This window comes from Corvus hawaiiensis, chromosome Z, assembly GCF_020740725.1.
Source record: "Corvus hawaiiensis isolate bCorHaw1 chromosome Z, bCorHaw1.pri.cur, whole genome shotgun sequence".
Lineage (NCBI taxonomy): Eukaryota > Metazoa > Chordata > Aves > Passeriformes > Corvidae > Corvus > Corvus hawaiiensis.
This window is the reverse complement of record NC_063255.1, coordinates 13361369-13388297: the sequence shown is the minus strand read 5'-3', so window position 1 is coordinate 13388297 and position 26929 is coordinate 13361369. Positions and strand designations below refer to the sequence as shown.

The window sequence follows — 26929 nt, the reverse complement described above, 5'->3', positions numbered from 1 at the left end:
CTTCTAATTTGATTTTTTTTTCTATTTCTGTCATGATCAAATGTCTTGTTTTGATGTTTTCTCCTGCTATTAAACAGACCAAAAATACAACCAAAACTCCTTCTCTGAATGCCCTTTCCTTTGCACTGAATAAAAAAAGCAAATCAAAATAATTTCCAGGAGGCTATAGCCAAAGAGTGCAACATAAAAATAAACTTCATGCTTGAATGTGATGGAAAAGGAGAGTTTCATGCATCCAGAACCAGCCTAAAATCTAAGTTGTCTTTCCAAGATATTCTGAGTTTGAAACAACAAAACAGTAACTGCGCAGTTCATCATTACTTCAAATCTGAAGTACTGTCAAGCATGCAAAAGAAGACTGAGAATGAAAACCACTGTAGCATTTAATGCAAATAATCTCACAGTCTCAATTAAAATGGCTTCTACAATACCTAGAAAATTAGAGAAGGTTTAAAGTAGGAAATTAATATTTAAGAAACAAAACAAAAAACCCCTGCAATTTCCTCTAACTTTTTGTACAGACCTTCTATTATTTAATACTGGAAATCCTATTATTTCATAATCTTCTCAGTCTCTTGAAAGTGTAGAACAGTGACTCAAGATATCAGGAAAGTGTAGAATCATGTATGATCTATTGCATAAGTGCATTTCTTAGCGGATCTCAAAAATAATTTGTCCCTACTACTATGCATGATGAAAATTTCAGCCTCCTCCCATAAAACATATATTAGTCCATAAACATTTCATATTCATACCTATGTGGTTCTCCACTTAGACTGTGGAATTCAGATTTGATTGCTTTTCTTTAACTTCTGTATTTCCCTTTTTTCCTAATCTCATAGTGATCAAGTAAAATTTTTTTAGGCATACTCAATTTTAAGACAGTAATGTTATAAAGTTTATATTGTACTGGTGGAAATGAAGGGCAAGTAAAGAAGTTAAGAAATTACTTACTTGTATTGTTTTGCAGATATGTGAGGATTTGGTTGATTAAGAATAGAGTTGCACTTAAACCTGGTATGGTAACTCAAAAAGTACTACCAAAGGTAGGAAAACACATACAAAGCACAGTACAAGAAATAAAATGGGGGAACCAAAATGGCTGGGTTTAAATTGCTTTAATAACATTGTAAACACATAAAAACACGGTGAAAGAAAATAATAAATTAAAAGCTTATTGTGCTCAGTACACAAAACATTGGAAAAACTGTTCACTGCAACAGAGGAGTAGTGTTAAACACTAAAATACCTGAATCAAATCAGATAAATGAGTTCTCAGGATTAATAAGGAAAATAGGATCAGTGTGGATTGGGATTTCTCACCTAAGTAGGAAAGCACAGGATTTTTAAGACTGTAATACTGACAGGGGGACTAGGATGGTGACAGTGCCTGTGACATACTATGAGAGACCAAGAAACCTAGGAGCAAGAAGCAAACAATAATGTAAACCAGGTAAATTACACAGGGGTGCATTGCTGAGGTAAAAGTTTACAATATTATAATGGATTATTTCCGTGAATCCAGTCAGTAAACCCACAAGAGGTGAAAAAGGTCCTCAGTTAGTGCTCAGCAAAGGACAGAACATCATTTACGTCCAAATTTATATTATTAAGGAACTAATCTGCAACTGTATCCATCATATTCTTTACTTCATGTCCGACACAAAAAAAAAAAATTCATATATCCACCAATCCAGGGTTTACTTTCAAGAAAAAAATTAAATGAGTGACCTTGTTAAAAAGTATTGACTTGTAAGTGTCATGAAATGTTTTCAGTGGCACCATGAGAGGCTGTCAGAAAAAAAACCAAACCAGAAAGAGCTTTCCTTACAGACGATATATTGGAAAATCTGTTTCAAATGCACATAACAGTACAAGATCTGGAACAGAATAATAAAATGAACTATTGCAAATTGTCAAAACTAAATGAAAAGGACTCAGTAGTGTTGAAGGGACATGACTCCAAAGTCACTAAATTATTAGTGTTGATATGCAACCCATCTTATTTACAGCATTTTCCAAAGCACTTTGCTAGTGTACATGCCTAGGTTCACCTCCTTTAGCCCTGAACGTAAGATAAGCACTAGTTCTCTTTCCTACTCATTTGCAGCCTGACAACATTGTAAATTAGTTCGGTTCACCGTGGGAAAAGCTGCAGAACAGAACAGCCACGGCAACGCAAGATAAGTGAATATTAAATGCCAACTAAGCAAACAATTTATTAAATCAATTTCTGCAGTATCTTAGAAAAATAACAAATCATACACAAAAGAAACACTGAATCAATGTTATCCTGATGTTCTCTCATTCTCTCACAGCTACTGCTTTTGCTGCTGGTTCAGGCTGACTTAATGCACTCTTTGAACTTAAAGGTTATTTCCAACGAAAATGAGTCCATGAGTCTGTGTCTACAACACTGTGCCCCTAGCTTAACTATTAGAATCAATTCAATAGCATTGTATTTTGTTTTGGCATCAATAACAACATTTGACTTGTATCACCCTTCCCTAGATTTCTGAGAGGGACAGTTTAACAAGTAACTTATACATGTGAAGTAATCCACAGAATGGAACACAAGGAACACATTTAAGAGAGATAAGAAAGATAAAGAATAAAAGAAAATACAAGTATTTTTTAATCGTGGAAAAGAATGGAAAATCTATGATAAATATACTTGGACAAAGAATACAGAATTATTCTTTAAAGAAGCCATCAAGAAGCCACAATAATAAATAACTAATGATATATTTTCAAAAAGTTATGATTCTACTAAATACAGGTTTTTCATACCTGAGAAAGCCAACTATTCTATATTTAAATATCTTCCAAAAATAGACATACTTTTTGTAAGGTTTTATTTTTCTTTTTTAAAACCCAACAGGGTAATTGGCTGCATTGTTTCAAAGTGACTTATGATGATTTTAAGCAGATGAAAATTCAGACTTATAAATTTACACTATCTTCTAATAATACTCCAAGTTAGAAAAAAATGAATGAAAGTTTTAATCATATCCTCTCAAGACCCAGAGAGTTGTTAAAAAAGAAGACCACAAACCTGAGGGCTTACCAACTCAATTTCTTCAGAAAAAGTAAAATTCATCGTGTATTTAAATAATACTGCATACAAGTTGGTTATATTAGACTCTATGAAAACTTAAAATTATCAGTAAAGACTGCAATTATAAAGGGTAAGCAAATCAGTATGATCAGTAGATGGTTTATGCTTAGGAAAATCCCCAAATCCTAAGGAACAAATTTCATGGGGGCACAGGAACCATTGGAGAGTCCTAAGAACAGGAATCAGTCTTGAATATCTTGATGGGCTGGATGGTTGAACTCAATGAGTTGTTGTCAATGGCTTGATGTCCAAGTAAGGGACACCACCAGCAGCAAGTGGTGTCCCTCAGGGCTCAGTGCTGGGACCAGCACTGTTCAGCATCTTTGCTGGTGACATGGACAGGGGGATTGAGGGCACCCTCACTGATGACACTGAGCTGTGTGGTGTGGTCACCACACTGGAGGGAAGGGATGGCATCCAGAGGGACTGGACATGTACATGACAGTCTTGAGAGGTAGGTCTGTGTGAACCTTGTGAAGTTCAACAAGGTCAAGTGCAAGGTCCTGCACCTGGGTCATGGCGATCCCAAGCACAAGTACAGGCCGGGACGAGAAAGGATTGAGAGCAGACCTAGGGATAAGGGCTCGGGGCTATAAGTGGATGAGGAGTTCAACATGACCTAGTGACATGTGCTTGCAAGCCCAGAAACTCAGTTGTGTCCTGGGCTGCATCCAAAGAATGATGTGACCAGCAGATCAAAGGAAGTGGTTCTCTTCCTCTACTCTGGTCTTGTGAGACTCCACCTGGAGTGGTGCATCCAGCTCTGGGGCCGCCAACATAAGGACACAGAACTGTTGGAGCCAAGCTGAGAGAGTTGGGTATATTCAGCCTGGAGAGGAGTAGGGTCTGGGGAGACCTTAGAGCAGGCTTCCAATACGTAATATGTGGAAAGATGGAGAAGGACTTTTTACATGGGCATATAGTGACAGGATGTGGCAGAGTGTCATTAAACTGACAGAGTGTAAGTTTATATTACACATTAGGGTGAAATTCTTTACTGGGATTGTCATGAGGCATTGGAACAGGTTGCCCAGGGAAGCTGTGGATGCCCTGTTCCTGAAGCTGTTCAAGGCCAGACTGGAAGAGACTTTGAGAAATCTGGTCTAGTGAAAAGTGTCCCTGCCCATGACAAGGGGGTTGGAACTAGATGATATTTAAGGTCCCTTCCAAACCAAACTATTCTATGATTCTGTGATAATAAGGTGGACCAGATGATCATTGTAGGTCCCTTCCAACTGAGCTACTCAATCCAAGAATTGCAGAACTTGAAACACAGTTCTGTTTACATTTTTGATCATGTACTGGCAAATATTCACAGGCCATTAGAGTCCTACCCAATTCCTTTCATGAAGATAGTATATAGGAGATATCTACTGCAGACATGCCAAGGAAAAGAAAATTTAGAGGGAATTTTTACCTGAAATGAAATAATCAAAGACATTAACGCAGCTGTATGGGAAAGCCAAGTTGAATACTACTATGAAAAAAATAAAATTGTAGCATTGTAAAACAGATTAGAATATTTATTTTAAAAAATCCTGCCAGACCTGTTTCTGGAGTTGTCAAAATGCCAGTGAATAAATGGGAAATTTAAACAGAACCTTGTTAAGAAAATGTAATGCAGCAGTCATGTACACATGCCAGATTATATTAAAGGTTTATGTGTGGTTCACATGGTCAGTAAAACAGAAACTTATGTATCTAATACCTGTTGTTCCTGCAGACCCAATACCTGTTATAACCAGTCTAAGTTTCTGCCTTATCCAAAACTGAAGTCTGATATTTGAAAGGAGTTTTAAAGGAAAAAGCATATGTTTGACTTGTAGAAGTAGGGTAAGTATCAGTTTTGTCTAGTACCGTGTAAAATATGCAAGTAATTAGGTTTTTTCTGCTGGGTTCTACTGAAGCTTGTATATTATATTTTTAGAAGATTTAAAAGATACATAAGCTGAAAATTCTTGGATGAAGTTCCAGGGTGACATTTACCCTGTGCAAAATGAATGTGCCCTGCTAGACAGTGTGGGACCTATAAACTACACCTAATATCATAGGCTAAGGAATTCAATAGGCTTGAAACCCAAGATCCTGAACACTTAAGAACATATCAGACACCTGATAAAAGGGATGACTGGATGAAAAGTATCTGCTTGCTTAACTGTGATTCTGGTTGTCCAAACACCATATCGCTCTGTTAAACAGGGTGTTTGTAACCTCAACTCTTAGAAGTTCTATTATCTCAAATGACTACTGAGATAACAGCAGGAAACTCTAGTCCAATCTCCACAAGCACCAGCGTATAAGACATGCAAGTTGACTGTGGTTTGTATCTGAGCTCTGCTCTATAACCAAGAGAACATGCATAGATTTCATTTCCACTTTGAAAATCACATTAGCAAATACAATTTTCTTGGTACCTACAAACTCAGTGAACACTGAAAGAAAAAAACCCAAGTAGTTGTACCTATAATGAAGATGAAATCAAATGGATGTACTAAGAAAGAAACCTACTAACAAAAAAATCCCCCTCTTTTATACAGATGCTCTAAGAATAGAATGTTGGACAGTATTATCAGTGTTCATATGGACTACAGAAATCAAAGCCGTATCTATATATTAGTATTACTGATTTCAGTTTAAAACATACTCTATCAAAAAAGAAAAAAAACACAGGAAATAACAGAAGGAATTCAGACAGGAATTTTAATATAACGTTAAAAATACAAGGAAAGATGTAGGAAAAAAAACAAAACAACCCATACAAAAGAGAAAAAAGACCTGGACTGTGTAACTTAGGAGATAACAATGTGGGCTTATAGAACAACAAATGATGCAATGAAAATATACTGGGCTTCTATGACTCAGAAACTGTAAATACCAAAGTGCAGAAAGAAATGCTAAAAGGCAGCATTGCAGTGCTTGTCTTGTTTGCTATCAGAGGCTGAACATGGAGCTTTTCAGACATCTCATATCAGAACTCTTACAACTGTTATCTAACCTATGTATCAGGACATGTAATTAACATCACTCAATAGCCCAAAAGTTTCTTTATGATATATCCAAGGTTCTCACTATGTTCTTGACAGACAATCATATCCCCTCCCTAAAATTTTGTCCTGAATTTTACCCAATTTCTTTGTTGTACTTGGTCAGGCAATATCCATCAAATACTGACTATTCAGAAGACAGTCAGCTACTTGTGTCACTGTCAATTTGTGGGCCTCTCTGGTTTTTTTCCTTCTATTTGTCATACTGTTCTCCTTTACTCAAGAAAACTGAGAAGTAACTTTCACCATTTCTTCATTTTCTCCATTTTACTCAACTGAGCAGTCTTTGCATATAAATCAAGCCTCACAAGCAGCAAGAATCTAACATGAAATTTTCTTTATTAAGATGATTATTCTGTAAATGCAATATTCTTTCCTTTTTCTCTGTAGAATGGGTTATGAACTTCAACCACAGGCTGAATATAGGAAAAATGAACAGCTGTGATCCACTGCAGCCACTTCCGTGTTTTCGTGCCTGAGAGGACTTAAATACCTTTTCCTAAGGAAGCAGAACAGTTTTATGTTAGCAACCATGTGCCTTAATATAAATCCTAAGCAACAAGCACTGAAATAATCACTTTCTTGGATGTGGGCCTGTTAATACCCTTAAAAAACAGAACTGTTAAGCTAAATGATCCTCTGTGTGTTTTTCTTAGACTGAAGCAGGCTGAATATTATTGCTTCCGAAGAATGTAATATCTCTCAGAGATATTTACACCAGCATTTACTCAGGTTTTACCTAAATTGCAGACTCAAAATGGGGACAACAAAGAATGTTAGCAAAGCAGTTGAATTTTTCTTGATTTTCCTATTTTCTGGACTTGATTCTATCACTTCTGAAACATTAAACTGAAGCACTGGTGCTTCAAATAAAAGTAATAGTGGAAAACGTGCATGTTTTATATTGTTTTAATAAATAATCTGCAAGTGTGCACAACACTTACCAAGAGATCAAAAAGCCCAAGAAGCATTGAGGCTTCCCCAAACTTTCCCTTTTTAAACAGTTTGAAAATGAAATTACAGGGTAGCATGCCACATATTGCTGTCAAGTATTACACAGTTTTCACAGGTAATTAAGCCAAACGACTTTGATTCTGAAATGAAACACCTTCCCTTTTACAGAGAGAGGACAGCTGTGAAAGCCACACTTCACTTTCCTTCAGTGCAGAGCTATGACTTCACTGTTCTGTACCTCTGCAGCAGCCTCCTTGCTCTCTGAGTTAGGATGTGGACAGGCATGAGAGGAGGCATTTAGTTACTACTCCCTACTTGAATTCATTTGTTGTCTCCTGAAAGATGAAGTGAGCCATAAGGGAGCACCCTTAAGCACTGTCTAGCTTGCATGCTGCTTGTTGGATCACAGTAAGCCTCAAGGCGGCATGATTAACTACTGCTGCTGTCAAATAGTTTGATTTTAAGGAGGATATAAAGTCAAACATAGTGATAACAGCCTTATAACTGAAGTTTTGGGTTGATCCTCTCTCTAAGTTTAAACTGGTTTGCAAACAGAAAATCAATGTGTAAAACACACACACACACAAAAACACACCCACAGTGAGTTGTTTGTAAAGAATATCCATAGATCTAAAGCCTACCGCTACCTATTTTTCTATTTGTTTGATTATTTTTGTACACAAAACACAAGTAAAATAAATACTAATGGAGCAAATGATAAAACATGCAGTCAAGTATGCAGATGAATATGAATATGCTGATATAAGCATTTTGCATCATCTTCCATATAAAAAAGATAGGGCAAGGAATTTGCAAAAGCATGAGATACTTCTGGTTAGTTGTTAGTGTCTTTGATTTCTGTTAGGATTATCTATCTATTGCTACTTATTATTGCAGTGACACAAAGACAGCTACTACAAATACATTCAGTTGTTCACAGATAGCTGCTGTGGCTGGCAGTCTTTCACTTGAAACTGATAGACAACAGCATATTGTTATATGTCCTTCTTTTAAGAAACCACACATTACTTAATTAATATACCCACCATAGCATCTGTATTTCATAACTTGAATAAGTGTGTTCCAAGGCTGAGTGTTTCACTCATACAAACCTATTCAGAAGGTGATTTATGGCTACTAAGTTACCTTCATGAGAAATTTAACTCTTAAACATGTATATCAGAAGTCTAAAAGTAAATTAGAAAACAATAAGCATAGGAAAAAAACCCATCCAACCTACAGATTTGTATACTTGTGTTATGTATAGTGCACCAAATTCAACATATTACAATGCAGTGCAGAAATAATGAATGCAGTCTATTCCTATAAACACACAATCTCATAAAAATCATGGAATTAATGTTCCGTAATCTTTGGAGATATAATTCACAAGAATTAGATTTGAGGAGATCTTTGGACTAAATCAGAGCTTGGACATTATGCTTTTCTTTATTTCAATTAAAACTACAGTTCTCTGTTCAGTCTTTTGAAAACAGCAACCTAAACACCTGAGGTCTTCCATAACCTCATTTTTCTCTGGGGTTTTGTTGTCAATATATGACAAATGTGAATATTTTGATTTTGTAAACTGTTCTTGTATTTTACAGCACTGTCCGTAGCCATATAAGATAAAAGAGGAAGAAAAATCAGACATGAGTAGAGTACTGTAAGTCTAGTTCTGGTTTCCTCCACATTGATATTACAGAATTAAGCTGACTTCACCATAACATTTTTCCAATGACTAGTTCTGAATTCATGTCTGAATTTGATCCAAAAAATTAAATGTCCATGGTACATGGTATTTTGAATAGATGGACCAAAGTTACACCAGTAATTTAAAATAGAATGAGAAAACTGTATTTGCCAACATTTCACATGGAAGAACAGATATCTGCTAAACAAGTTGGAACACCTGGACACATGGCCTTGGGCCATGCACAGATGGCCTGCTGTAAATCGACAGCTTCAGAAATATCTTAGACCTGTTATGCGCTCATGGATCAGTTGCACAGCACATGCACAGGGAGGATGACATGTCCTGGATTCACCTAATGCACTCCATGAGCTGGGAAAGGCTGATCTGCCTCTTTGTCCACAAACAAAACAACTGGAGAGACTGCTGCTGCTATCGCTATTGTTCAGGATTGCAGATTATCCCAGAAACCAGCAGGGTAGTAGACAACTTGCAGTAATTTACTGGAACACTGTTGAACTAGTTAGTTGGTTTAAAGAAAAGAAAAAGAAAAAGTTGGATTCTACTTATTGTTTTCTAATTTAGTCATTACTGGTCAAGGTCATTCATATTAGTGAGCTCTAATACAGGGTGGACCAAGAGAAAATAAGGACAGATTTATTTGTACAAAATTAGAAAAAAAATGCAAGAAGGGAAAAAAGTCTGAGATGTAGATAATACGTTAAGAAAAGTATGCAGTTCTGTACTTAATTTGAAAACTAAAAGTAAAAAATTAATAATAAAAGAGGAAGCAGGAAGGAGAAAGGTACAACATGTTTCCTAATCCTTTAACTTTGCAAATTAATGTTCTGTTTTTCATCACAGTGCATTTTTCTTCCAAAACTTAAGCTGCAGTCTAAGTCAACTGCTGCATGTATTTTAAAAACTTTGATGTTGTTCTGTTCTTAAATATGTAAGCATTAAATATTTAAAGTATTGAATATGGTCTCATCTCTAACTTTTCTACAGCTCATTTTACATAGTTAAGAAGGCTGATATCATATTGAACTCACAGCAGTGGCCAAATCTTCACTGTCCTCTTGCTTAATTTATTCCCCTGATGTTCTGATAGAAATACCTTATCAGGAAAGTGGCTGCTCTCAGAAATGAGGCAATAAAATCAGGGCAATTTCAAGTTTTCTATAATGGCTTTAAACATGATGCAAAATGCCTGAACTTGCTTTGATAATACAATTATTTTGATAATACACTTGCTTTCTTATACACAGAAATTTTCTGTAACTTTGATGAAATGGTAAAGACAATCATTCTGAGCCAAACACCCAGGTATTTTAAATAATCAGATATTAAAAAGAATGAAATATAGGACCACTGAGAAAAAGGACTGAGATGGCAGAAAGGAATAATCAAAATCAACAGAATCCACTGTCTTTGGCCAGAGGTTTAGATTAACCTGAAGGAAAAAAACAAATCACTAAGAAAGAAAATATATCACAAGGTAATGTTAGAAGTCAAGCCATTATCATATCAGACATCTCATTTCACACTTTGCCTCAGATGCTCCCTTCTCAGCACAAGACATGGGACAGTATCACTAATGAAAAAGATTCATATGGCATTTTCTGCCAGATGAACTAACACTGAATTTAATTTTTTTTTATAATGGACATGTAACACAAGAGATACTTGAAAAGAAAATACAATGGTTGATAAATGCAGATTAATAATTAAAACTTAGGGCTAATTAAGAAAGACATTAAATCATGTTTGATGTTACACAACAATACAAGAAAGAAAAGCACAATAAACTCCAGAGACTCTGCCAAAGCATGTAAAATGTAGTTGCTCCTTCACTCATTCGTATTTTTTATGAAAATTCAGCTAATGTGTAACATTCTATTTTGCATTAGAAACAAACACCAAAAATAATTTAACACTTATGCAGAAATGTTTAACTTCTTTTAATACAAAAAACCTGGGATTAAATAATACATTTATATTGGAGTGTGAGTTTACTTTAGTGACACATGCATCAATATTTACTACTAAAGAAGAACACTGTGCTGAAAACTGTTGGCAACTACTCTGCATCCCAGAGTGCTATAAACTTTGTTTCTTATCACTGCGACTTTAATTTACTTTTATATTGGTATATTTTTGTGTGAATTTTCAACAAAGATGAGACTCCAGAGTTCATCATATTTCAGTTATCTCATCCACATTCATAGCTCACATGAAAACTTTTCTATCATTTAGTTTATAAAGATTTTACTTACACAAACGGAGTCTTTTAATCCATCTAACTGAGAAATGCTTTCACCTCTTAGAATACTCCAAGACTGATACTTATATCAGGCATACTGCAGGTATGCTTTTACTTGTGTATATCTCTCTCACTCCTGAGGGACACTTGCAAAGTGAAGAACTGACAGATCTTGATCCTGATAAGGTCACAGGGACTTAGCTATATTATAGCTTTGCTTAATCCTCATTGGTTTTGCCTACAGCACAAGGCTGTTTCCCTGACAACACAACAGCAGTTACCACAGTATCCAGAAACGCATATGATGTCCAGGTTTAAGGTATATCTCACCTGAAAATAGATTATTTAATGCTATTTTCTATAGGTCATTGTAAGGAAAAGAATAAAAGCTGTGAAGATCTTCTTGTATGCTCTTAATTCTACTGAGCTTGTTACTATTACTTACTTCAAGGACATTCCCTAAGCAGGTTGAACACTTCTGAAACTCAGTTCTTGAATTAATGAGCACATGGACCAAAAGTCACAGTAAGAAGCCAGGGAATGTAAGGGAATTACTGAATGTTTACATAAATTCCTACCAAATGGGAAATGCAAAATGAGAGAAAGCAAAAAAAACACCACTTGAAAATTTAAAAAGTGGACAATAATGGCTAGCACAGAAAGGGAGGCATTTGGGGTCTAAAGTGAGAAGTTTGGGAACAAGTTTAAAGGTAGATATAGAAATGAGATGGTGAGAAACTACACACTGCAGCAATATTTTACATAAATATATACAGAAGACAGCTATGTTTTTCAGTTCAAAAGAAGGATTTTACAATAATTAAGATGAAGGGTGAAACAAAAGAAAAGAAACATATCAGATCTGTAGCTGAATAAGGAAGCTGTGATTCTAGAAACATTCTTCAGTAACTAATAGAAAAAAAACCCAAAACAACTGAAACTCTAAGTCCAGCCAGATAAGTTCTTGTACTTCACCAAAAGCATGCAGTACTACAACACATAGAATAGATCTTGTATAAAATTACTTCATTGGTTTAAATTTGTTCAAACAATGTTGACAGGGTAACTTTCTAGTGGCAGATTATTTACCTGGCCACATATAAACTAATTTAATATTAATAAAATACTGTTTAAAATCCTTTCTTGTGTGCACTGGCTAATGTAACAGAAATGCACTATGTGATCATGTGTGTTCTAACCCAACTTGCACCAGGTAAATTCAGTACTAATAACTGTAACTTTATGTAAGAAATGCTCACTGAGAGGTGTCTGAGTGATTTTAGTTGAGATGAAGTGAGATTGAAGAAAGGAAAGCAGCAGATAGTAGCTTGACCTCGTGGTTAATGGAGGAATGTCTGAGCCTGAGTCAGGCATTGCAATGGACTTTCCAGTAAAAAACAATTAGAAGACAAGCATTTAATCAATTGACAAGACAGTAGTTTGTTTCTAAGCAACACAGGTCACCAAGAATACATCACTCCACTCATATAATTGTTTTCCTATTGAATATGGTTATACATCAGTTTTCAATTTTCCTTTTCAAATACCTCAAGTGCACAAGCTTAGATGACAAAAAAGATCAGGTTAGCACAACTATGAAGACAATTTCCCGTGACACTGACCTTCCATCTTCAGGAACAGTGGCTTAAAATGTAAAGAAAATTATTGTGGGATTTGGGGGGTCTTTTTGGCTTTGCTTAGTTTGATTTTTAAACTCCCAACAAACAATGATGAAGAGTTCATCTGACTGGCCCACATTGGTCAATTTAGCCCTGGGAAGTTGGAAAAACTATAAATTCTATTACTTTCAGAAAAAAAGTAGAATGTATAATTTGACTTATTTTCCTACAGACTACATCCTAAATAAATAAATAAATAAATAATAAACTAAACCAGATTGAAAGAATGCAATAAGGGAGACAGCATCAATTTCCTTATATGCTAAGATAGTACAGTGATCAGCAAGATGTAGTAGGTGTAGTAGCACAACCACAGTTAAACAAAGTAAGAGCATTTGTTGTATACTCTTTGTACTTTAGTCTCCTCATGGTTTGTGTTGTTGAGTAAACTTGTGAAAAGTTATTTTTAATAAAATAATGCTTATGCAAAATTGTTAGTAATTATTTGCTCATTTCAGTTCTGAGAAAGCTGTTATTTACACAGGTGACTGAACCACACAAAATGTGCACATTGAAAATACATTGAAAAGAAACTAAGGGGCTTTTGGAAAATGACAGACTGTTTAAATTATTTTTTAAAAGAGTGTTCAGTCTATAAAGACTACGAGCATCTTGCATTATCAATGCTCTGTGAAATCACTGTTATAAAATATTTTACACATTTTAAAAATAATGTTAATGCACAACCAAACCATTAATTAGACATTTTAAACCTTAATGATGAAGGAGTTTAATCTAGGAGTTAGACTTTTATAGGAAATACAACCACATTTAGAAGGACAGCTGATGTTATTAGACAAAGCACTTACAGCAAACCCCCAGCATTAATTCTTAGCAACTTTGAAACAAGTGACAGTTGCAAACACAGTTGTGCTGACATCATGTATTTTACATCTGTATAAAAGAAAAGAATAGGACTATAGTTAGGAAAGGAAGCTAATTTTCACAACTACCTTAAAATTTAATTAATTACTTAATTTTTGTAAGTACCTTTTCAGCTGCAAAACAAAGAAAGAAATAACTACAAATGCTTAGAAAACAATAATGACTGATGTGACAAATCTAAACTTAAAATTATTTTAAAAGAATTACTAGTGAATAAACAACAAAGATTTCAAGTTCATTCCTTTTGGAGGAATACTGGGCAAGATAAAATCAAAGTTAAAAGGATATAGGGCTTTCTGCAACAGAAGAAGGAATAAGAAATAGGAAAAGACACTGATCAAAAAGAACACAAGCACACTCAAGGTTAGTTCATGACTAAAATCAAGATTCTCACATGGTAGTTCATGTTTACACCCACTCTAGAGGAACCCTGAGTCCTTATGTTCCTACAAGTCGTGTAAGAATGAAGATAGAAATTATGTTAAAATATATTTGTACTAATGTATGGAAAACAAACCAAAGCTACACTAAAAATCAGGTTCCAAATAAAATAACATATTGATCACAACTGATATTTCATTACACGTTGGGGCTCCTCCCCCCTGCCGTGTGGTCCTGGGAGAGGGGCCCTGGGGGCAGGCACGGGGTTTCCCTGCCCCTGGTCAGCCTCGTTCCCATTGGTTGTTTTGTGTTCCCCTGCGCGGGCAGAAGGACCCTCGGGTTCCGTGAGTGCAGCAGTTCCTCAGCAGAGCCCCGGCCACGTGGCTGGAGAAATAAACATCTCTGAAACATCTATCAAGAATCAGTCCATATATATATTCCTTTTCCACGGGCCTCGTTGATTGATACGCGTGTTGCAGTATCCCCACTGTGATAATTACAGTGAGGACTTCAGTGAATGGCTTTTCTAAGACATACGGAAGTAACACGTCTTGTCAGTTAACTGAGAATCATTAGAGCTATGAACATTTCCTTCAAATACAGGCTACTCAGGATTCCAAGTTCCCACTTCTTTTTCTTAAACAACTTACTTATTTCTTCACTTTTGCAGAGTGGGTTCTACCAATCTAGGTAGCCAAGAAATTCCTCTAAAATTTTATTACCTCTATCCTTAAGTTACTATGGATGTATGTTAATCATACTGTAGCACAAATCAGTTGAAAGATTTGCAAGACAGATTGTGTGCTAATACTGTGTTAACACGGATACTGAACTGAAACTTGTCAGACTTTTTTGATTCATACAGAGAATTAAATATTTATTTTCTTTTAAGTTCTCTGATATCTCCCCATATTCTCTATAACTTATATATCGGAATTTGTTGATCTCTTTCCTATGAGATCACTTCTTTTCCTGGATACACTAGTGAATAGATCCTTCCAGACCATTGGGACTGAAACACTGAAATATTTTTTTAACAGCTACAAAAGAATTAAATTATTTAAACCACACAACAAGATTATAGAACTTCAACCCATAAGAACATTTACTTTCTAAATGCTCAAAACATTATAAAAGCACACAGTAACAATGCAAAGAAAGTAGTAATAAGCAGTCTCACATACCTCAGGGTTAGGTCAGCTGGAGTAATTTGTGAAAGTATTACAAGTCTAATTAACAGTTTTAGCTGAAAAAGTAATGAAGTAAGGCTTCAATTTATATTTTTTTCCAAAACATCTTTTATGTCTTTTAACATCTTTTATATCTACTAAATTAACTTAAATTTTAAAATTAAATTAAAATTTTCACCATGATTTTTAAAGAATTTAATCAAAACGAAGCATTATTAAACGTACAGAAAATAGTATCTTTTCATTGTCTACAAAGGAAAAAAACAGAGACAAAATGTTTAAATAACTTACATCATGTAGCACAGCTGGGGGCCTGGGCAGGAGAAGGATTTGTTTCACACTTCTTGTTTCAAAATCTCTGTATTCTTTCAGGCTCCTTTTCCTGAAAGGAAAGTTAAGCACAGGTTAAAAAGGGACCACTAGACACAGACACTAAAATAAGACATAAAATTTTCTATTTCCTAAAAAGGGATGTAGCTTTCAGCATTAGAGAATGTAAACTTTAATGTGATGATGACAGATTTTTCTTTTTGTAATATTAATGATGCCTTTTCAAGTGTGCTGAGGTAACTATCAGACAAAATAGCAAACCAAAACAACCTAAATTGCCAGCATTTCCATGTATCTGTCATAAAAGTTTTCAATCACTGCAGTTCCAGTTTTGATTTTTCTGTCATAATTACTGTTCATTACAGCACCTACTTGAAGACATACAGGAAATCTGCACTAAACTTAACTGTTTTACAGTAGTAATTCATGTTTAACTACCTGCTTGTCTATATATTTGTTGTTTATACTTTTCCTTCAAGAGAATATTTTTTGGATTGCAGAGTTAGAAAGGCATGGCATAATTTGCCCCTTTTCAATAAAGGAATGAAGTTGATTTTGTGGTCAGTACGTCATACAAGGAAGCATGGACATACAATGATATTTTTGACTCACCTTTCTCCCAGTAGAGTAAGCTTTATAAAACCGGTCTTGTTTTAAAAACAGTCCTAGCTGAGTCTCAAACTCTTCATCAAAGGTATATGCCATTTAGAACTTTTCAAATTTCATCATCCTTCTAGATGCAAATGGAGAAATATAATCTACACAAAGTCTGACACAGTCTGTAAAACGTGACAGATCGAGTGATTGTCTCTGGTTGATAAAATTAATCATTTCAGAGAACATTACAAACTCAATGCTAGCAACTGATTAAAACAAAACAAAGACTTTGTGTAGACTTCGTTTCTCTATTTGCATTGAGAAGGCTGCTAAAATTTTACAAATTTTAAATGGCATATTCCATTGCTGAAGAGTTAGAGACTCTTCTAGAGCTGTTTTTAAAAGAAAATATTGTTTATACAGTGAATATATTTCAACATAGGGCAGAAGATCTATTGCATTTTCCTATTAAGAGGAAGTTTAAACAGTATTAAACATTTTGTTTCTTTTTCTCACTTTCAGAATTAAATAACACAATGAACTCCATGCCACAAAATTTCTTCTAGTAATTTCAGTGCTGCTAACTTAAAAGCCAAATAGGTTATATTGAAGTTATTAATTACGCAGTAGTCAATGTTTAGAAAGAACAAGAATGTAGTGTTCAATGATCAGAAGTTATGTAAAGATCTCCTAATGAAAAACAGAAGCCCATACGAATGACTAAAAAAACCCCAAAACAACCAATCCACAAACAGTTTTTTTCTATTTTGCTGTGTAGATTTTTTGCAATCTTGATCTTCTTACTATCTGTAAAATAGTGATAGAACCAGAAAGATGTGAGCTAATATATCTTCCAACAATGTATTTTTTCCTATGTCAGTCTTCTGAAAGAGACTCATCCTTTCCTAAGCAGAGGGATAAATATATTTACAACCAATCAGTAGCCATCTCATCTGTAAGATGCTGGGTGGGCCTAAAGGCAAGACACACGGTGATAAAGTATATGATGTAATAAGAAATACAGGATTCTCAACATGAGGAAAAAATTAAATTTTAATGATAGTTAAGAAAAAGAAACTCTGGTTACTTGCACAAGTTAATCACAATAAGTATCATAAGGAAACATTATTTTCAAGTTTGCTTTGCCTAGGCTGTTCTATTTCAACCTCCACAATAATAAAATCTGTCTCTTACATTCCTTTCTGTCATCACACCTCAGTTATTGTTGTCTATTCCTTTCACTCTGACTAGCAAGCTACATTCTTTCAAATTCTGTCAGTACTGCCATCCCCTTAAACCAAGTGACTGTCTATCATGCTGTAGCTTCCTTGCTGTTTCTTGTCCCTTGCATGGCTCCCAGCCCTATGCTCCCCATTCACTTCATTCTTAAACTCATCATCTCCATTACATGGAACCTGTTTTTGAGACAGAAATGCTATGCTTTTAATGGAAAGTGGCTTAACTTTTACCTTTTTTAATATAAAGTGGCAGGATACCTCCCACATCGTCTATTTCATATATGCAATACATATACTGTACTCTTGCAGTACAGGTCCTTTTCATACTATTTCTTCTTTATTTAGCAGTAAGAAGAGGTTCAGTTCAGTTTTCAGCAGACCTGAATTTTGCAAAGGTTTGTAGCAAAGTTCAACTCAACAAAACTGCACTTCCAGAAGAGTTGGCTTCCCTTTCATAAGGATCATTTTACTGGAATTAGCACTCACTGTCTTGGAGAAGATACATTAATGGAAAAAAACAAAGAAGGAAAAAATGAACAAGCTGCTCCTTAGATCTCTTTCTGTGAAAGGTACAAAATTGCATATTTGCCATCCCTGGTTAGAACAAAAAAAATTAGTAATTTATCATATCAGCTGGCTAGAACATACCTTGGGACTTCTGTTCCCTGAGGAAAGAAAATTCTGATTCAATCCGCTTCAAGACTGATTACATTAGTTAAGCCATGTCATTGTGATGGCTAGCAGCCAAATTTCTGTCCCAATCATACAATCTTGGAATTGTAATGATGATGGATCTGTAATTCACCCACAAACTATTTATCTATTGTGATAATTATGAATACAAATAATACTATCTGCAAAGATAGAGATACATAGTTTTTCTCACTACTGTCTCAAATATCGGAGAAGATAATTCAGTGGCCAACAAATAATCAAAGATTGTGTGATTACATGTGTAAAACTTTTGATAACTCTGCCCAGTGCAGAAAACTTCTGCTGCATATTTCAATTGGCAGACTAACAGTGATGAGGAAAAGGTGCAGCTGTTTTTTTCACAAACAAATCTATAATTAAATGCAATTGAGGATTTAAACTAACATGAATTAGTTCTAATATTAACTGCCACAAAGCCTTAGCCCAATTAATGTCTGGAGAGCAATTGGCATTATCTACAGATCACTATTGATGTGATTAACATATCAATAATTTGTACTAATATTGCTGGAGAGGATTAGTTAAATGATACAATTGTTTCATGTTCCGTATTTGGTTCTGTTGTTACCACAAGTAGAATTAAATAAAGCAAAAAGAAAGTGACTAATTTAGGAAAAAAGCTATGGTTATAGAAAGTAAACCTCATGTGTAACATAAAAAGTGCATCACATATACCAAAATCGCTGTTGATTTTACATACACCTCTTCAGCTTTCAGTGTTCATCATATAGATCATACTCCAAAAATGCTCCTAAGTCTTAAGAGGCAGCTGCCTAGAACATGGTCCACTCACACATTGATACATCTGTTCAAAATCAAGACCAAATACTTAATGGATTGAGATTTTGTCATGATGCTCTCCAATTTGTTTTTGACTCCAGAATTACAAACATAACTTCTTCAGATTCCAAGAACAAATTCTGACTCATCGCATATGGGGGACAGTCTGAAGTACAGCAGCAAAACTCCTCTTACCAGTCTATACTTTATTCACGCATCCAGGCCTGGCTACTGATGCTATTTCACCAGCTATGAAAAAGTCAGTCTTAATCCTGATCACAATTTGCACTTCAACTCACCTTATAGGCAACCAAGTGCTCTATAAATAAAACATCACTCAAGGCCATTTAGATCTGACCACTAGAATACAAAATCGCCATCTACTTTGTTCATGCGAATAAGGAGTAAAGGGAGTCAATAGTAACTCATTGTATTGACTTGTATTTCTGTATCCAATTATTTATCTAGTCATTCTGGACTGCATGGCTGTGTTTGTCTGACAGGAATATTACTTCCAGTGATTGGGGGAGGGTGTGCATGGAGGGCAGGAAATACATTTTGCTCAGTGTTTAAGACATACTACTAATGCTCTTCGTGTTCCTCAGAGGCTAACCCAGTAGTCTTACAGGTATACTATTCACTACTAATTTAGAAAATCATCACTTTTTATGGCTGTGTCTGCATCAAGTTTCCCCTTGATCTTAAAATCATATACCTCACTTTAGGAAGAAGTAATTAACAGACAGCACATAATCTCTTAGAGCAGGTTGTTCTCCTCATACACAGTTAAATTACGCAGTAGCAAGTCGTTCTCGTACCAGCTTAATAGCTCAAAATATTTAAAAGACAGTAGAAGCCATTATTTCTTTCCCAACATCAATAGAGTATTATTAAAAAAACCCTCAACTAGTTGGAAAATAAGCAGATTCTTATGCCAGTTCAAAATTAATTTTCCCTTTCCAATATTATTGTTCTTTCCTCTTTTGACAGTGACTACTGCTGAATTGAAGATAAAGATTTTCTCCCAGGGCCAAGAAAAGTAATTGCAAGTTGCATGTCATTCCCATTTTCATTTCTTTAAATGTATCTTTTTAAGGATGTCTTATGCAGGAAGCAAAAACATTGAATAAGTGTGATGGTGCATTCCCCTCGCTCCCTGCCCCTTGGGCTGCACTGTGATCTCAGAAATGCTCATTAGGCCTCAGCCTTGACAAACAGCACCTGGACTAAGCTCTTGAGCTTATTAGAAATACTGTCTGCTCCCAGGAACTTGTGCTGTCTAACACAAACCACTTTAGAAACTTATTTTTCTTGCCTGAATAACAACTTAAGTCAAACAACGTTTTTGTCACTGAAGTTACCAACCTGAATTGTGGCCAAGATGGAAGATTATTATAACTTAAGCCAATTCTTTTGTGATCCTAGATACAGTGGTCCTAAGCATACCCTTTCTTCAGAAGGAATTTCTTCTCAGAACGGATTGTTTGACTGGAATTCATTAGATTGAACTGTCCAGGGAGGTAGTAGAGTCACTATCCCTGAAGCTCTTCAAGAAACAACTGGACACGGCACTCAGTGCCATGGTCTAGTAGACAAGGTGGTGATCAGTCAGAGGTTGAACTTGATGATCTTGATCTTTTGCAACCTCATAAATGATTCTCAGCTCTCCTGGCCTGCAGTGGTCTGCGATCGCATCTTCCTCTGAGTGGAGCACCTCTCAGCACGTTTGCTGTACTCGGAGGACCAGTGAACAATGACAATGGATCCTGGGCTGATACCCCCACTCCTCAAGGCCCAGCCCTTCACCTCTTGAGAAGATGCAAAAGTATCCAATGTGAGTATTTCCCTGACCTTGAGGGAAGTTTTTCGCAAGCGATTACCTTGTACATACACCTTCAGGTCGGCGTGTGTACAAGTGTGAATAAGCTAAAGCAGAGGTACTATGAATGTTGCTCTCTTAGATTGTTAAGTAACTTAGATTTGTAAGTTAGGCCTGAGGTGAAATATTGTTATGCTTACAGTAAATTCTATAGAATCTTTTGATAGATTGTTTAAATATCTAGTAAGTGTGCTGTTACGTTTAAGTGCTGTTAAAACCTTTAGGCCTAAACCATTGGTCAAGTCTGGGCCAAGTGGTTTAGTCAAAATCTTGTGACTCTATAGGAGTGTCTCCTTTACTCATTTTTATCCTTAATCCTTTCCTATCCTTGCCCTTTTTCCTTTCCCAGCTTACACGTAGATGCTTTTTGGTTAGTTTTAGTTTTAGGTTGATTGATTTTAGGTTCTAGTTCAATTTTTCCTGTGTGTGCTTTAATCATCGAGTAAGTAGAATGAACCTTGCCAATGAACTTTGTTACACTTTCACTTAAATATTAAACCTGCTTGGGCCAGCACCTTTGCTGGCGATTCTTTGAGTGATATAAAATACTCATTTGCGACAGCAAATTGTTAATGGTGAGCATTTTCTCACAACACTAAGCTACATATTTATAAAGAGACAGCTTAACATAAAATGTGTAACACTATGTATGTATACACGAGTTATATATGCTTACATAGACACAGATACATATATACATAAAAATAGATACATTCACTGAGATTTATTCTGAAATACTGAAAACATTTACACATGTGATCTACCAATGTTAAAAAAAATCCCACCATGACGCAAACATGCATTTGCCTTTATAATCACATCATCTGCTTCCAAAATTTAATGGTATGTGTGCAAAAAAGCTCATATTCTTAAAAAAACCGGAGAGTTCATGAACTTTCCATTTCAGAAAAGCAAACAAAAAGCAACCAAGAAAAACCATACCAAAAATATATAAAACTATATCTATTCATAATAATATTTAATTCAGCACTTCATCTGAAAACATTCAAAGCAAATTAAGAAACTAAGATATATTTAAAAAGTAACTTAACAGCAAAAGCACAGGTAAAATTTTAAAGGCTGTATACGTTAAAAATACTCTTTTAGACTGACCAGAATAGGATCAAAGTGAGATAATACACAAAAAGTAACAGGAGAGAACTAGACTGATGATTCTCTTATAGCTTAACTTCTTTTATGAAAACATCTTACAGTCTAACTTAAAATGAAAGAATACAGCTTTGAAAGATGGTAACACCATATCCACATCGAATGATGTAAAAATTCAATTGCAGGTGGCTGCAACTAGATGGTCTTTAAGGTCCCTTCCAACCCAAACCGTTCTATGGTTCTAGGAAATTGTAACAAACAAACTAGGCTTTAGACCAATGAAAAGGCTGCTTGGCAAGACCACCAAAGCAGCACAGTTTAGGCAACAACAAATATATGGTCTTCGTCTGCTACAAGTGCTAGTTTAAGCTGTTGTGATTTCAGAGATTGTCCCTCAGTTAAAAGATAGACTGCACCCTATTTTTGTAGGGACAATAAAATGAATGGATAGTTCAGTATCCAACTGTGCATAGCACACTGAGAATTAATCCCAAATTACATCAACTGATGAGCTGCTACAGATAAAACATGTTTAAAGTCAAATGCTAAACCAAAAAAGAAACAACAAATTAGAAAATATGGTTTGACCTTCACCTCACACATGTTCTCAGGCATCAGCATCTTCTGTATTTAACTCCTATCATAAATAGATTTCTGAGTCACAGCAATGCAATAAACAGTAATTACTAGCAATAGCTATAAATTACAATGTATAATTTTCTACTTCATTTAAACATATAATCTCCTATGCAAGCCACAAAAGGACCACACCTGTCACAAATGAGATCCAGCATATTGATCATAATGTCAAGTCAGACTGGTTCCTAATGATTTAACAGCTGGCATTTTGTTGCAAGGACTACTGTTTTGTGTCATACCATTTGATTTTCTTTTCTTTAAAAACTGAGCATGAAATGGATTAAATAACAAACAAGCTCCTGAACTAGGGGAAAAAACCCCCAAAATTCAAAAAGTCAGAATTTCATATTATACCTGATTTTAAATTGTAAATTAAAAAAAATTAAATTGTATAAGAATAAAAATAAAACTGTTCACATATATGAAAAAAATTTCCCAAGTTTACAACTTGACTGAAAGCAAATCTTCACGTTCAGTATTACAGTACTCTAGCCAAAATATTAGAAGAAAATAGAAATACTTTAAGTAGATTACACTGTATCTCAACAATCAATTACTATATATCTGTTCTGCCAGAAGCTGTAACAGTATAAACAGGTATCTTACTGGGGCACGAAAAACATGGTCACTTTAAGCCTCTAAGTCTATGTGACTGGGATATAGGTATAGCAAATATGGTTATTTTTCCATTAAAATACCTCACCATAAAATCCTTCTTAGGTTAGTGTCAGTTTAAGGACTGAGCAAGGAAATATATCAACATTCTCCAGCTGAACAAATAGACCTCACTTCCTTTAATTCTCTTTTCTCTCTCAATAAACTTTATTTTCTTATTGCTTATGAATGGACTTTGAACTAAAACGCCTGTTTTTCATCTATTTTATTATTGTATTGGGTTTTTTCACACAGTTTCACACCTAAGATTGTAGTGAAAATGCTGATTTTTTTTTCCCCAAAGAGAATTAATCAGAACCTCTTCCTCCAATTTTCTCACATTCAGGGTTACTAGTCACTGCTTACATTCTCTGGGAAAGAGGCATTCCTATTCTGTGAGGCACGTCCTATGCAGAAAAACTGCTTTAATGAGAATTGCTTCATTAACAGTGGTGTAACCTCTGTCTAGAACTTGATTATCAATGATTTTATCTTACTGCTTTACATACTTGCTGCCTTGAAGCTGTTGAAATGTTTCCAAGCTTTCAGCGTGCCAGCAATACAGAATGCAGGTGTTTCATATTACATAATGAATGTGCTTATCATACATTGGTAGTTTTTGAGAACATCATGATAAATCCAGGTCCACTAAGCCACTAGCTAGCAAATTTCTGTTTACCTTAACAAAATTGTAAATGCGATATACCTGCATTTTTAAGCTGTCAGTTATAAAAATACTTCACGAAATCGTAAGCATGACATTTTAGAGCCTTAAGCTCAACTTCTTTGATCACCAGTTAAACTTTACACATAATATTTTCCCTGTAAGTATTTTTTTTCCAGCTACTGTAGATCAGCAGATTGCTAAAGAGCTGCTGATAGGATTTGCTACCCTCTATAATTGTAGGGTAAAATTATTTCTCCTAAACTCACACATTACCTTCTTTCTTTTGTGGAGGTATCCTATATATTCAGATTAGGACTTACATTGCCAAGACCTGATGTAAAACTCATTCTAACATCACAGAATCACAGAAACCTCAGGGTTGGAAGAGACCTTCAAGATCATTCAGTCCAACTGTCAACAGAGTACCACCATCATCACCCCAAGTGCCATATCCAGGTGCCTCTAATATGGAACCCTTGTGGAAAATAAGTGACTTTTACAGACCTATTAAGATATATAAGAATTTTTGGTCTTCTAGTATTTCTGAAGCATTAAATACATAAGAAAAGAAATGGAATCTCAACTGAGTAAAGTGGAAAAAAATCCTCTCTTCACTGAGAAAATAGACAATTTACAAAGATGAGGGATAGCAGGAAGAAATGCAAAGGACAATAAGCAGGCTTTGCATAAGAGAAAACAAGAATAAATTTTGTAGAAATAAAGCTAGTATGCTTCCTGAGTACTTACATCAGTAAAAATTACAGTAACATCAGTTGATGATGAGGAAATCAGGATCATAAGAGAAGCAGAGGCTGGAGAAATACTAATAAGATTCAGCTAGGGCCTGAAATGGAGCTCCTGTAGGAAGGACAGTGGGTTTTCTACTATTTTTATTTTTAGCAATTTTGCACTTTCACACCACAGGGCTTGAATTAGTACTCCATTTATTTCTGAAATACTATTCCAGAGAACTACAATTACAGCATTAAGAATGTAAATAGAATGTATGTGGAATATACACTACACCCGATTATCTAAAACATAAGGGTAAATAAGGCTTGCAAAAGGAATAATATGGTGTAGTATCTACGGTTGTCTTAAGAACTTCTTGATCCATACAAGGACAATACATGCAAAAGAAAAAATTAAATAATTTAGATTTTTGCTCTCTCTCTCTCCATTTCTCCCTTTTAATGCTTTATGCTTCAACTCTGACAACGAGCTTAGAAACTGAGACAAGTCCTTCAACTACATGAAAATAACCCAGATTCCAAATGGTGACAAGATAGCAGCCAGACAGGGTCAACATCTCATTGTGGATGAAGAGGACAACTATAACTTTCTCACCAGGGTAACTGGGAAACAGCAATGCCTTGTGATAGGATTAATTTTCAAAAAAATAAAATATGGATCACCACTACAAGTCAGCATAAATTTCTAAATGGTCTGCTTAAAGGTTATGGCCACTGTACCTCAGCCCAGACCATTACACAGTGAGTGGACAAGTGAACTCTCAATAGATTAACAGAATTCTGTAAGAATTTCTGCTAAGCATTAGCATTCATCTTATGTCTCTATCATATGTATTTTACTGATTATGACTGGACTTGGATTAAAACCAAAATGTCCCTCAACTCCAAACAGTTTCCTCCTTTAAATAACACAAATACTTCCAAATATCTGTTGCTAAGCCAAACTGTAATTGCAGTTAACGAACTCCTTATACAGATTTGACATCTCCATTATTTAGTAATTACATCATTTATTCCATTATTTGTCCTGAATTTCCTGTAGTTTATCACATTGCAAAACATGCGGGTTTTTTCTGCTTGTTAAAATCCACATTACAATTTATGGCATCATAAACCAAGGCTGAACCACACCTGCATACTCTGAACACTCTAAGGGATCCTCCCTGAAAATGAATGATCAACAATAAAGTCTTCTTCCCTGTTGAGGATATGTTCATCATAGAGAAAACAAAAGCTATCAAGACAAAGGGGGAAAACTAACCATATTTAAAAGTTTCTGTTGTGTAATTGAGACATAGAGTATAATAAATTACAAGGTTCAACAAAACCAGAAGTTACAATTACTGAAAAACTACTTCTAGCAGAGGCTGTTCTACATGCTGACATCATACACAGGATGGAAATACCTACTTTAATCTTACAAAAACACTGGCAGTAGTAGCTCACAAAAACAGAAGTGAAGTGGACAAAAGAAACAAATTATCTAAGTATCAAAAACTCACACGAGGAAAACAATTTTACTTCCTCTACTTCAAAGATATTTAATAAAAAGAGATATTTAATAAAAATGCTATAGTCATTCTCTTCCTTTTGCACAAACAAATCCAAAAGATGCATAGCACTGGACAACAGAAAAGAATAGAATAAGGTATTTCAGTTAGAAGGGACCAACAAAACGTTTAAAGAAGTTGTATTTCTATAGTTATTTGACTTTGAATAATGTCATGATGGAAGAAAAACATCATTAAAACAATGAATTACATTTAAAATTCAGGGGGAAAATGTGATTATTTTATTTTATTTTTTATTGCAATAAGTAACTTTATGGGAAAGAAACTAACTGCAGCAGTAAGAAAACAATCACTACTTTTTTCTTTATTTATCATTTGAAACACTGAACACTGTGTTTGTAAAAGAGCTTTCAAAATCACTGAATGTTTTCAAAAAAATATTTAAAAGCATATACACATGTGCTTGCACACACATACATAATCTATACCTAAATTACATTACGAATACCCATTTATTTTTATTTTAGTTATATTTGACATTCTATATCTGGTTCTTCTTTTACCACGGAACCCAAACTGTTAAAAACACTCATTAAAAAGGATTGTTGAACACAGGTTCCCTAGGCAGCTAATCACAAGCAGCAGCTGTGTAACTCCATAAACAGAATTATGTGCACCTTAGGTTCCATGTCTCATACTACACAGTATACCATTAAATTTTATTTACGTAACCTATACACAATTATAGGATTAATTTGACACTGTATCAGCTGTAAGGTCTGTGAGATACGCTTATTTCTCGTTTCAAAATTAGAGCTATTTTTCTGTGCTTTACCTGGCCCATTCAATCA

The 26929-nt window shown here is 35.0% G+C and overlaps 1 protein-coding gene across 2 annotated transcripts in view; it reads right to left on the bottom strand.

Moving 5' to 3' along the window:
* The window catches only part of PRLR (prolactin receptor), a 154977-nt gene that overhangs the window by 118958 nt on the left and 9090 nt on the right, over window positions 1–26929 (bottom strand). Inside the window, exons 3-5 of one of the 2 annotated variants that reach the window (XM_048291007.1) lie at window positions 15499–15589; window positions 15202–15263; window positions 11086–13645 (exon numbers count right to left, since the gene is read on the bottom strand). The gene's annotated coding sequence lies outside the window, so the exon portion shown is untranslated. The remainder of the gene's footprint in view (window positions 1–11085; window positions 13646–15201; window positions 15264–15498; window positions 15590–26929) is intronic. The other variant, XM_048291008.1, reaches the window with a different exon arrangement.